The sequence below is a fragment of the Aulonocara stuartgranti genome (genome assembly GCF_965226115.1).
Source record: "Aulonocara stuartgranti genome assembly, chromosome: 3".
NCBI lineage: Eukaryota > Metazoa > Chordata > Actinopteri > Cichliformes > Cichlidae > Aulonocara > Aulonocara stuartgranti.
The window spans coordinates 2,697,078-2,709,681 of record NC_138941.1 but is presented as its reverse complement, the minus strand read 5'-3'; the positions used below and the strand labels follow the sequence as shown (position 1 = coordinate 2,709,681).

General features: G+C 42.2%; 1 protein-coding gene across 1 annotated transcript in view; it reads left to right on the top strand.

Moving 5' to 3' along the window:
• Positions 1 to 12,604, top strand: part of LOC309702327 (uncharacterized protein) — an 88,624-nt gene that overhangs the window by 25,598 nt on the left and 50,422 nt on the right. The window lies entirely within an intron of this gene.

Sequence of the window (12,604 nt, the reverse complement as noted above, 5' to 3'; positions counted from 1 at the left end):
TATCAAAGTGACTTGTACATCATGTTTAACCCGAGTGGTGAAAAACCGCGGGGGTTTGAAGACGATGTGTCGGTCGGCTCAGATATTTGAAGTTTACACATCTACATTCTCACCTGAAAATATGTTAAAAGTTTTTTTGCGACCCAGAAAGAGAAATAAGAGTGATATTAAAACTAAGTCGCTGCCGTCATTGTTGGAAACTGGAATTGGCTGGGCCGCACTATGAATTCTGCGATATGGTTTTTCAACTTTGTTGTCCGGGTGGAAAATCTGGAGAAAGGTGGGATTCTCCCGGAAAAATCGGGAGGGTTGGCATGTATGGTTGTGGCAACATCACTAACCTTGTCAAACACCTCAGAGTAAATCATATCACAAAATATGACGAGCGTATGTTGAGGCGAACTGAAGAGGAGGAGAGGGACAGGTGCTGCTAGGGTGAGAGTCTCTCACGGAGTCCTTTAGTCCTCCAGGCAGGCAAGGTGTTCAAATAGCACACAACTTTAGTTTTTTTATTTCTATATGATGAACTCTGCATTATTAAGTGATAAGAAGAAGGTATTCTGATGTCCTGTAATCATTATGACGCTATAATTTGAGATACAATAAATAAAATCCGTTTTGTACAAAGTATCGGTATCGGATCAGTATCGTCGATACCACCCTGAATATTACTTGGTATCGGATCGGAAAGGAAATCAGTGGTATCGCACATCACTAGTGAACACACTGATCCCAGATCAGCTCTGCTGTATTTGTAACATGAACATTTCTGCTGCAAAGCTTCAAATGTTCAGCATGTTTCTCTGTTTCCAGTCTATAGATCCAGTCACACTTTCTACCTTCACCTGTGCAGTAAAGACTGAGAGCAGAGCTGAAACCAAGCGTCCAATCAGTGAGCAGCATCAACACCTGAGCTTCATTCAGACTCTGTTATTGAAGATGTTGTTGGTACAAAGTTCATCTGCTGCTCACATGAATCCATGAAAGATTTATTTCACTGATGTTTCTTCAAAGCTCATTTCAACCTGTTGAAGTCATGAATGAAAGTGCAGACTGAGAGTGGATCACATGATGTTTGAGGTGTGTCATGTGACATGTTCAGTATTGTCACACATGTCTAGATTGTCCCTGATATCATAACTGCTCAAACACTGATGATTATATTTGAAGAATTATTCCTGATGGCAGCAAAGTTTGAATGGAGCTCTCTGTCTGTGCTGATTTGTCGCCCTCTGGAGGTCAAAGCACAAACTGCATGATGTCACTGTAACCACCACAGAGACAGGAAGTGTTTTTATGACTGAAACACTGAAATGATGCTAACGGCTGTCGTTAGGCTCACTGACAGCAGTGCTGATGTGTTCATGTCAAACACTGGCTCAGGTCAGACTCCTTCATCCTTCTCCAGCGTGAGGCCGCCCTCAGACCCACAGGAGCTCTGACCTTTGACCTCCTGACCCTAACCATTTTAGTCTTGTTGCATCTTTAAATGCAAATCCATCCAAACTGTAGCCGAGCAAAAGAAGCTGGAAGCTGTTCTATGAATGATGTTGTTGAAGGAGCTTGGAAAGAAAAGCGTCTGGACTTCTTTAAGTTGCTTGAAGAGGGACATGGACGTCTTAACGCCCACTTACATCCTGGGACATTTGATCACAGGAAATCACATGATGGGGTGGGGCTAGATCTCACAATGGGTTCACCCAAGACCTTGGCTGATTGTGACCCACACCCGTTCTCACACTGTGGCTCGTGTGATTAGGTAGAGGATCAACAGGGGCTCCGTGTCCCTGAATTTAAACTGAATCTAAACACACCGTGCACAATGCCAAGTTAGATAATGGTTAAAAGAACAAGATAAGAATAAATAAAAAGATAAAATAAGGATAAAAAATAACTTAAAAAAATAAAATAAAAAGATAAATAACTGCAAATAAGTACAAATAAGTAACTGAAGACACGTGTGGTCTGCAGATGTCGATGTACATGGATGTACATGGAGTTTAATGTGCAAAATGAACTTAGTGTGCAAAGTGACCTGATGTGCAAACTGCAGTTTGAGGTCGGTCAGCTGTTCAGGAGTCTGATAGCAGTGGGGAAGATGGAGTTGTTGAGTCTGGATGTTCTACATTTCACACTTCTGAACCTTCGTCTCGAGGGCAGAGGTGTGTCTCTCCTCTGGACTCTGTGATGGTAGCTGCTCTGCAGAGAGGGCAGCGGGGTCCTGATGATCTTCTCCACAGTTGTTATCACTCTCTGCAGGCGTTTGCGGTTTGCAGTAGTGCTGCCGTACCATGCAGTGATGCAGCTGTCAGGCTGCTCTCCACAGTGCAGCTGTAGAACCTGCTGAGGATCTTGGCCAACATACCAAATTTCCTCAGCCTCCTCAGGAAATACAGCAGCTGCTGAGCCTTCTTGACCAGCTGTGTGAGTTTGAGTCCCTCACTGACTCAAACTCCTTCAGTGACACTTGCAGCCTTGCAGATTAGTTTGCTGATCCTGATGCATCTCTGGAGCTGATGCTGTCCCCCAGCAGACAACAACAACATAGATGCTCTCACTAGTCCACTTTACCCTCTAATCACATCTCTGACATCTGCAGGTTGCTCCATAGAGACTCTTGTGCAATGCCAGGTGTTTGTGTTTGTCTGTAGGTACACATTAGATATGACCATAGACGCACACACACAAGTGAACACAGCAGCACAGATGGTTTCCACCTGCTTCCCTCTTTCTTCACACAACTGTGAGGATGATGAAGAGGTTTCAGGACGAGGTGGTCAGCAAGCACAGGATAAAGCAGGGCCATGAAACTCTCTGGTGCAGCAGATGTTTAATCAGACTCAGCTTTAGGCTTCTTTTCCCACCTGGCAGCAAAGTAACAGCTTCACTAATGTGAACAGTCACAATGTTAAACGTTTCTATATCTTCATATATTTTTATCTGTTGATGCTGCAGAATAAAGTCTGTTAACAGAGTGCAGGATGTGTAGAGCAGGTCCAGCTCTCCCTTTACTGTGTCCACTTTCATCAGCCCCTGTGAAGTGACACAGAGTGCATGTGTGTCTGTCAGCTGTTGTTTGTTGTGAAGGATGGAACAAATGAACACACACTTTTAGAGAAATCTGAAAAAGCAACACGTGCTTGGGCTCCTTCTGTGCTCGTCTTCATTAATGCTGATCTTTCTTTCCTGTTTGTTCTTTGGCACAAGCTTCAGTCTTTTCTCCCAGGGCTCCTTCACACTTAGAAACACACCTACATTCATTTATACACAAACATCATGAAACAAAGGCTTTGTAAAAGAGGACATGAGATCCTCTCTGAACAGCACATTCATATCAAACACAGGACTGAACAGGATATACTGAGTCTGTGCTGTTTTCATTGTTACTTGCTGAGTATTTTTCCAGTGTTTGAAATGTGACTCAAGTCTGATTCTTCTACTGTGTGTGAACTCTAAGCAGCTGCATTAAACAGCTGCTTTTCAAACCAGGCTCAATCCTATGACTCTGTGAATGTAAACTTTTGTCACCTGCATGAATAACAATCCTTGATCTAGTCAGGACTGCAGTGCTCCTGTGATCCCAGCTTATAGATGGAGGCTAGCATGAGAGGCTCAGCAGCTAAAGCAGCACACCTGGGTCTCCCAGCCTATTAAAAGCAGCCCTTTGCTTCACCTGCTTCACTAAACATTATTATTATTATTTAAGCAGAGTGGTGTGATTCATGTAGGCATTGCTGTGTGACAGGAGGACTTTTCTTGAAACAGCTCGTGTGACGTGAGCTGACGTAAAAACAGTGATGTTAGCTTGATTCTCTTGGCTAAAACTATTTTAAAAAGAGGGTCAATCATGCAAATCTGCCAATAGAAGCCAAAGTTACAGCCCCTCAGAGTTTAAAGAGAAAAGGCCCGTTTCCAACACTCGGTTGTGCAAAGGGAAACAGGCCCACAGTGCCTGAGTGTGTGGGTAATTCTTCAAATAATATTCAAAAGCAAACATTTTTAAGCATGTAAATAAAATTCAATCATTTCTGCTCTTCAATACCTAAGAAATGAAAACTGGCAGATGGTCCCAAAATGTGAAACGCCTGGCTATCTGTGCATTTAGTGCTGCAAGTTTTCACTGTTTACCTTCAGAAGCATAAATCTCTGCACAGATAATGTTCATATGTGGATTCCTGGTTTCTGCAGTTAATTGTGACCCAAAGCGTATTTTTAAAGTGGTTCCAGGCAATAAAGCCTAAAAATAAATACATCTACTTCCTTTTTCTGTGTTCCAGCCTCAGTGACTCTGACACAGTGCTGTAATATTTACACCTCTGATGAAAGCAGAGTTTGTAGTTGCAGAGAAATACTCGACTCATTTTGGGCATTTACGAGCAGGAACCTCAGAAAGCCCCTCGCTGCTTCACTGGTTAAGAAGCAAAGCAAACATTAGTTCACAGTGATGTTAATTAAGGCCCAAAGTTTAGGAACGAACGTCAGCACTTCACTAATGAATGTAATGCTGATTCATGTGCTTGTTTTGTAATGTGCATGTTGTGCGTTGCTATTTCCCATATTCTTTGGCACTGATAGATGAAGAGTCTCAGGCAGGACCGAGGCTGCCAGCTGCTGACAGTGAGCAGGGAGAGAGCAGCAGAAGCTGGGCAAGAGCAGGGCACCTTCAGCCCCCTTCATCAGTCAGAAATCATTTGGGTGTCTGTGTGAAATGTCTGATTTTTAAAATCTTTTTGTAGACATATTTATTAAATGTTTAACAATTATATAGAAGAAAGACAATGTAAAGAACAAAACATGACAAAACAAAAATGAGTTGAAGTTATGAACTGTTTCTGAGAGACAAATAACACCAGGATCCTTTTTGTGTAGCTGACAGCTGGTAACTGTGCAGGGGCGGGTCTAGCAAAGTGTTGCCAGGGGGGCAGGTAGGGCATTAACAGGGAGAGGGGGGCACAAAGAAATACTTTTCTTTCTTGTTCTCATTTAAAATGTCTCACTTTTAATAAATAATTATCTGAATCTTACAACAAACGTTTTCATCTGATGTAAAATGTATAGAAATCCATTATTGTACATAGTCATTTTTTAGGGTCCCATCATAATTTCTTCAGAAGTAAGTACTGCATATGATGCCAGTGTTTCCCACATTTTCTAGATTCTGCACCAGTACTGTGTGTAAAATGCATCAAAAAGTCAGTTTGATTCTTTCTCAGCTGTCTTTCTGTCTCCTTTCACTTTTTAAAGGTTGCCATGTTAGAAAACATATTTTGCCCTGCCGTGCTGTTTATTGATGTGGCAAATGAAAGGTTTATGAAAATATATCTAAATCTGTCATCAGTAATCAGCAATGATCATGTCTCACCTCTAGTCTCTGTCTTAATTTCAGGTTTCCACCGTGTGTTGTAGATGTTCAGGAGGTTAACTCGAGCAACAGTCTACTTCCTGTTTAGAATACCAGGACAGGGAGGATGGTGCAGGTTTAAGTTTATTAGACTGATGCATGTATACCAACAAGACAGCGTCCATCACTGTGACAACAGCGTTTGTTTTCATTCAAAGGCTTCATGGTTTTTCCTTTAATACCTGGGGGGCCGGTCTCCAGTCAAAATGCCCGGGACCATTTTTTGTCCCAGTCCAGCCCTGGTGTCAGATCTGCATGCAGTGTCAATGAGACGATCAACAACAGATCAGACAAAACACTCAGGCGGACACTCCTCTGTAGAAGGAAACATGGGAAGTGTGAGGTAATCAGTGCACAACATCACTTTGTATTTCAGGCTGTTTTTATATAGAACTTCAGCACCAATGTAAAAGTTCTGGTTTTAGGAAGATGAAGAACATTTTCAGGAAGGATGCCGTCTGCAAGCAGAGCTGCTTGAACCTCAGCGCTGAGGTCCAGACTACTTCCTGTGAAGCCACGTGATGTAAATCTGCTGCTGTAACTTCACAGTTTACTGAAGCTAAATGCAACGTTACCATATAATCTGTTTTCAACAAAGGTTTCACTCCGTCCGGTGTTGATGGAATGATTCAGGCCGTACTCGTCAGGCTTCCCGTCGACCACACGCATTTCAGTCACAAACCCCGTGACTGACAACAAGGGAAACAGCAGAAGAAAAGATGTGAAAAATACTGGATGATGATGATGGAGGATTAACCGCGGTGGCTAAACTGTTTCCTGTCTTTGTGGGCGTACTCACAGGGAAGTTTCCAGGCACGTCAGTCTTGGTGGCTAAAGTCTCCATTTTCCAACATGTATCGCTACAGGTGCAAAGACACAACATTAATCATCAGTGTAAATATTTTAATGCTGTCCAAACGGTGTTTGCTTTGTCTGTCCTCTCGCACTCACAGAGGAAACGAGGACGCCACCTTCAACCCATCTTCAGTTGGCTCAACCATGGCCGGACTTCCTGTTGGCTTTGTGACAGCAAACCACTTGAAATGAGAGCAAACTGCAGTCAAGCACCACTTACAGCAACCTGTGGACACGCAAATGGAAAGCACTGAGAATCATACAGAAGCATAAGAGCTGTTTATTGTAACACGTGTGTGTGTGTGTGTGTGTGTGTGTTTGTGTGTGTGTGTGTGTGTGTGTGTGTGTGTGTGTGTGTGTGTGTGTGCGCATTAATAATACACTGATGTATGTTAGTTTGATTTATGCCATATCTGAGAAAACAATTGCAGAATTTTACATCAAAGTTTCCAAAGCTGATGTTTTGTTGTTCACTCTGTTTTATATTCATATAGTTTGTTGTTTTTAAATCAGTGGACAAAATAAATATTATCACACAAAATCCAGGGTGAAACATAACCAAATAACCTAAATGGTGAAGTCATTATAGAAGTACATGTTGCAAAGGTCAGCCTCCTGTATAGACTGATAAACTGTCTGGGGGGGCCCTGCCTGTCCTCGTTGGATAAGCTCCACCCCTTTTCCATAAGACGGAGACATTTGTATGAAAATAGATGGGCAGTAAAATAAAAAATATTATGGATGACTCTGTAAATCAAAGTCGGCCTGAGGCAGAAGCAGAAACCATGAGGAGCACAGCACCACTCCCAGAAGGGCACGAAGTGAAGCCATAGCTGCTGAAGAGTGAAGACGTGATGATGGAGGAGATCACAGATGAAGATCTGCTGCCTGGTGACTCTTTATATAGAAGAGTGAGACTATCTCCCCACCAGCAGCTGCACTTATACAAACCCCAGGTGCTGGGATGGCTTTGAACATGTGACATTTTCTGCAAACACATGGACAGTTTCATAAGCACAAAGATTATTCCTGCAGCGGCAGAATCGTATCCACTGTGTGAGAGGTGAACGTCAGACAGTTCTTAGAAAATGTAGTTTCTCTTTAAGCTTTTAACGTCTCTTTTACCCCCATTTGTCTAAAACTACTTGACAGCCCTTCATGTCAGAGGTTTATTACCTGTGCAGGATGGAGCACATGGTCTCAGTCAGGCTGGACACGATCACTCCTACAGGAAGTAAATGTGATTTTATTTCACCTGTGAAATGATGAAAAACAGCAGAATAGCTCACGCTAACAAACGGGTGTTGAAATGTTTCATTTTCTGCTGTTTCACAGGTCAAAAAGGGCGTCGAAGCAAACTGAAGCTGAGCTGCTGCTGCTGTTGTAGTGCAGCATCTGCTGTGTGCTTCATCAGAGAACCTTCTGTACACAGCAGACAGAGGCTGCTGCCACTGAAGTCCATCTGCTAGAGAGCTTTAAACACTGGTTATTGAAGTGGCTTTGATGACACTGATACACAGTCTTTGCTGCTGTCACAGGACAGGGATCCACCAGGGAGTAGTTGTCAGGATAAAGAGCCTTCGCTTCTCTAAATATAAACTGGATACTTGTAGGAAACTTTGGGAAGCAGCATTTTTCCTCATATCGTCTAAACTGAAGTTAGCTCAGGTGCTTCTTCCATACTTGCTCTGCAGAAAGCCAAAGAGTTTGGAGCTCTGCAAACATTTGCAGCACAGCTGGATGTTTGTAACTTTGGTCACCTCTGTATCATCCCTCAGATTCTTTCTGCACAGCTTTGAAACCATGACAGCACGAGTGATGCTGAGGAGACGTCCAGTTTAAACAGACCTTTATTCCTGGAACACAAACACATGAAGTGATGCTGCTAAAGAAGAACATTTAATCGCACTAATGAATCAAGCATCTGTTTGTCTGTCAGTCTGTCAACAGTTCCTCTGATCGACTTCAGACTTGGTGGGTATTTTGTTTTTGCAGCGGTCAAAGTCGATCAGCGTGTTGCTTTGTCTGCTGTAAATCTGCCTGTACAAAGGGAAACATGCATGTTTTAGATGCAAACTCACAACATGGCTGCATTTTTGTGATTATGTGTATTTTATATTGATTTATTCTATTATGTTTTGTATATGAATCTTTACAAGTGTGTCGATACAAAGGCTTGATTAAAACAAAGGTCTCAGCTGTGCTGTTAGGGATGCTCTCATATTTGTTTCAAATGTAATAAATCAAAGGATTTCAGGCTTTTCATCCTTTTATTTGTTTGGTTCTAACAGCAGCTGGATAAAAACATGCAGGTGATGAATATAATTGTGTGATATTATGAGCATTGTGAATAAAGAAAGAGCAGAGATAGTAAAAAGGAAACAGGTGATGGACGTGAGATTTTCAGAACAAAAGCTCCTCAGTGAGACGATCACCTGGACACAAGGTCAGGCAGCTGGGACTCATCTAGAGAGCAAAATGGAAAAGTGATCTGTGCAGAACATCACTGTTGATTGCAGTTATTTACATCAGACTTCTTCTCTGAGATAAGAGCACCATTTGTGGGAAAGATGACAGTATTTCCAGGCTGGATGCTGTTTGCAGGGAGAACTGAATGAAAGTCTCCTGCACCTCAGCGCTGAGGTCCACACCTGTGAACACAGATGAGGTCAATCTGCTGCAGCACGTAGAGCTTTACTGATCAGCAGGTTCAAAGGATTCAGCAGAGCGTAGAGTCAGAGCTAAACCTGGGAGTCACTCACGCAGTCCGGCTGGCGCATCTCCATCTGAACACCTCCGGTGTCGCGGCGCGGGCGTCTCAGATGGCCAACAGCCCCCGGTGGCACCTCCTCTCTCCACGCTGGTCCTCGGGGATTCCATCATCAGGAACGTGCGGATGAGGGTGGCGCTCACGCTGTTGTTCCCGGGAGCCACTGTTGTTGACATAGTGGACAGAATTCCCAACATTCTGGCATCCCACCCACAGGTTAACCGGCTCATCATCCACATCGGCACCAATGACATCCCCAAACAGCAATCTGAGCTGCTGAAGTTGGACTTCCTCCAACTCTTCAGCCTCCTTGGTCAGTTGCAGGTGAGTGCTTTTATCTCTGGGCCCACCCCCACCTGTGGCAGAGGGATAGGCCGTTTCAGCCGGCTGCTCAGCCTTAACACCTGGCTTTCCTCCGCCTGTGTCTCCCACGGCTTGGGTTTTATTAACAACTTTGATGCCTTCTGGGAGAGGAGGCATCTTTTTGGGGCAGACGGGCTCCACCTCAACGCCTGGGGACGCCGTTTGCTGTCCGCCAATTTGGCATTTGGCGTACAGCACTGCCGCACACCGCCCTGTCACTACCCCAAACTGACATTACCTGCTGATCCGTCTGCTACTGACTGATGTCCCCTTGGTCCCAGCTCCTATATTTGTTCCACTTTTAACAGTAATACACAAAACTCTGGACTAGGACCTTTCTCTCCCACAGTCAACACAATACCCGTCATAATCACAAACAGAGAGCAACAGAATTATCATAAATCCAGTAACTCCAAAATTATTAATAACCTCTGGCCTCTTCAAAAATATCAACATCCATCCAACTCTATTGTCAAAAATCCACCAGTCTCAATCAGCATGGCACTTTTAAATGTCCGCTCTCTGTCGAACAAGTCTTTTATTATTAATGATTTAATTTTAGATAATAAACTTGACTGTTTATTTTTAACTGAAACATGGCTGGGTTCAGATGCACCAGTTGTTCTCACTGAGGCCTCCCCACCAAATTTTAATTTCTCTTTTTCTATTAGAAGTGGTGAGAGAGGTGGTGAGACTGCATCTTTAGCCAACAACACACTCACCACCAAACAAATTTTATTTGATCATTTTACCACTTTTGAATTCCATGCTATTGTTTTCAGCAGCCCTCCAGTTTTATCTGTCATAGTTTACAGACCACCTAAAGACAGCGCTGCTTTTATCAAGGAATTCTCTGAATTTTTAACAAACATACACTCAAAATATAACATGATAATTTTAACCGGTGATTTTAACCTGCACATAGATAATCCTTTTGACCCTGCAGCAAAAGAATTCTTAAACATTCTTCACTGTTTGGATTTTATCCAGCACGTCACGCAGCCGACTCACAACAGAGGACACACTCTGGACCTGGTCATCACCCATGGGCTGTCCACCAGCGTGTCCTCTGTTGTTGACTTGGCTGTCTCTGACCACTACTGTGTGTTTTTTAACATCACCGGTTTTATTCAGCGGAAGACCTCGGTGCGACCTGTGAGGAGGTGCTATCTAACCTCTGAAGAGGCTGCAAATTTTACCAGGGTTTTAGTCAAATGCCCCCCTGTGATTTTACCTGCACCCTGCGATTTGATTTTTAGTTATTTCAACAGCAAACTGAAGAAAAGCCTTGACTCCGTTGCTCCACTCACCACCAAAAAGATTAACGTAAAACATGCATCACCCTGGAGAAACGAAGAAGTCAAAAAACTCAAAAGAAATTGCAGAACAGCAGAAAGGAGGTGGAGGAAAAATAAAAATACTATCAACCATCAAATATTTTGCGAGCAACTTAAAATGTACAATAATACATTAAGGAAGTCAAGAAATTCATACTTCGCCAAAATAATCAGTAAAAACAAAAATAATCCCAAGGTCCTCTTTTCCACCATAGATCATTTATTTAACCCTGATTTTAACAGCTCCCAAAGAACCCCACAGACTCGCTCTGTGAGCAGTTTGCAGACCACTTCAGAGGAAAGATCAGCGCCATCAGATCTGATATTTTATCTAATCGTGATATGATTTTAAATACATCTGAGGGCTCGATTGTACCTGAGGAGACACTGGACAGCTTTGTCCTGGTTAATGCTGAGAACCTGCAGAAAGTTTTCTCCACAGTGAGACCCACCACATGTCTTTTAGATCCAATCCCTTCTTCACTCTTTAAAACACTTTATGGATTTTTTGAGGCTGAGCTTTTATACATGATGAATTGCTCTCTTCAGTTGGGTGTCTTCCCTGCTGCCTTTAAAACGGCGGTGGTGAGGCCCCTTCTGAAGAAGAGCAATTTGGATTGTAATGATTTTAATAACTACAGACCTGTATCCAACTCACCATTTTTAAGTAAAATCTTAGAAAAACTTGTTTTTACTCAGATTACTGATTTTCTGAATGATAGACAGATCCTGGAGATATTCCAGTCTGGTTTTAGGGTGAACCACAGCACAGAGACGGCTCTCCTAAAGGTTTAAAGGTAATAACCTAAAGGTAATAACTATTGCATTTATTAAACTGATTTGCATTAGACTGCTGATTTATTGTGAATGAATGATATTGTTTTATGATGCATTATACTGCTGAGTTATAAGAAATACTGTTCGCAGAAAGTCATCGCCTTATTTGTCTGATTAGAAGAGAACAGCCTAACTAAGCCTAACAGGGGACAGGTACTTCTGCCCAACATGGCAGCCACAAAGTGAACTCATTTAGGTAAAGATAACCACATGCACCTAACCAGCCTGCACCAGCCTGACATTTCTTCCTCCTAAGTAAAAACCAATGGATGGATTGAACTTAGAGTCTCAGCTCAGTTTTCTATTTTGACCACCTACACCCCAAGATACTCTTTTAAAAAGTGTTGTTTTCAGATCCCTTTGAAGTTCATAAAGGGCCTGTTCATTTTCATTCAGATGTTTTATTACATAAATGTTACTGTTTTCTTTTGATTTATGCTCCCACTACACTGCACCTCTACAAACAACAATGCCACGGACTGTCAGCTGCTTTTACATGCTGTGAACATGAGTAGGTTTGATCAGAGTTTCAATTATCAAAGAAAAGACAAACTGAGCAAAAAGAAGGAAAAAAAGACCAACTTCTTCCCAACTGACAAGAAAAATACTCGTCATGTTTTCATAATAAAGGATCAGGCTCCCCATTTATGACAGCTTGGACCAATAATGTATGTTACACTGATGCTACTGTAGAGACAGGGTCAACATCTCTATTTAAATATAATTAATATACAAAACACAATAAAAGTTATACATGAATTATTCATTATTTTGACTATTGATAAAATTCATGTATACTAATCAAAGTTATACATGAGTAACGACATTATTAATAATGATTAATAATAATAATTCTAATGCCAACATGATGACTGTTCATAGCTCCTGCTTTGAAATACTGAACTTAAACATTGACCTGATGAAAGATCACAATTCACAGTGGCCCACTGTCAGAATCATTCTGAATATAAACTCATCGAGTTAATCTGAACCTTTCTCAAATGTGCTGTGAATAAATGCTGCTGCAAGCCACTGTGGGAA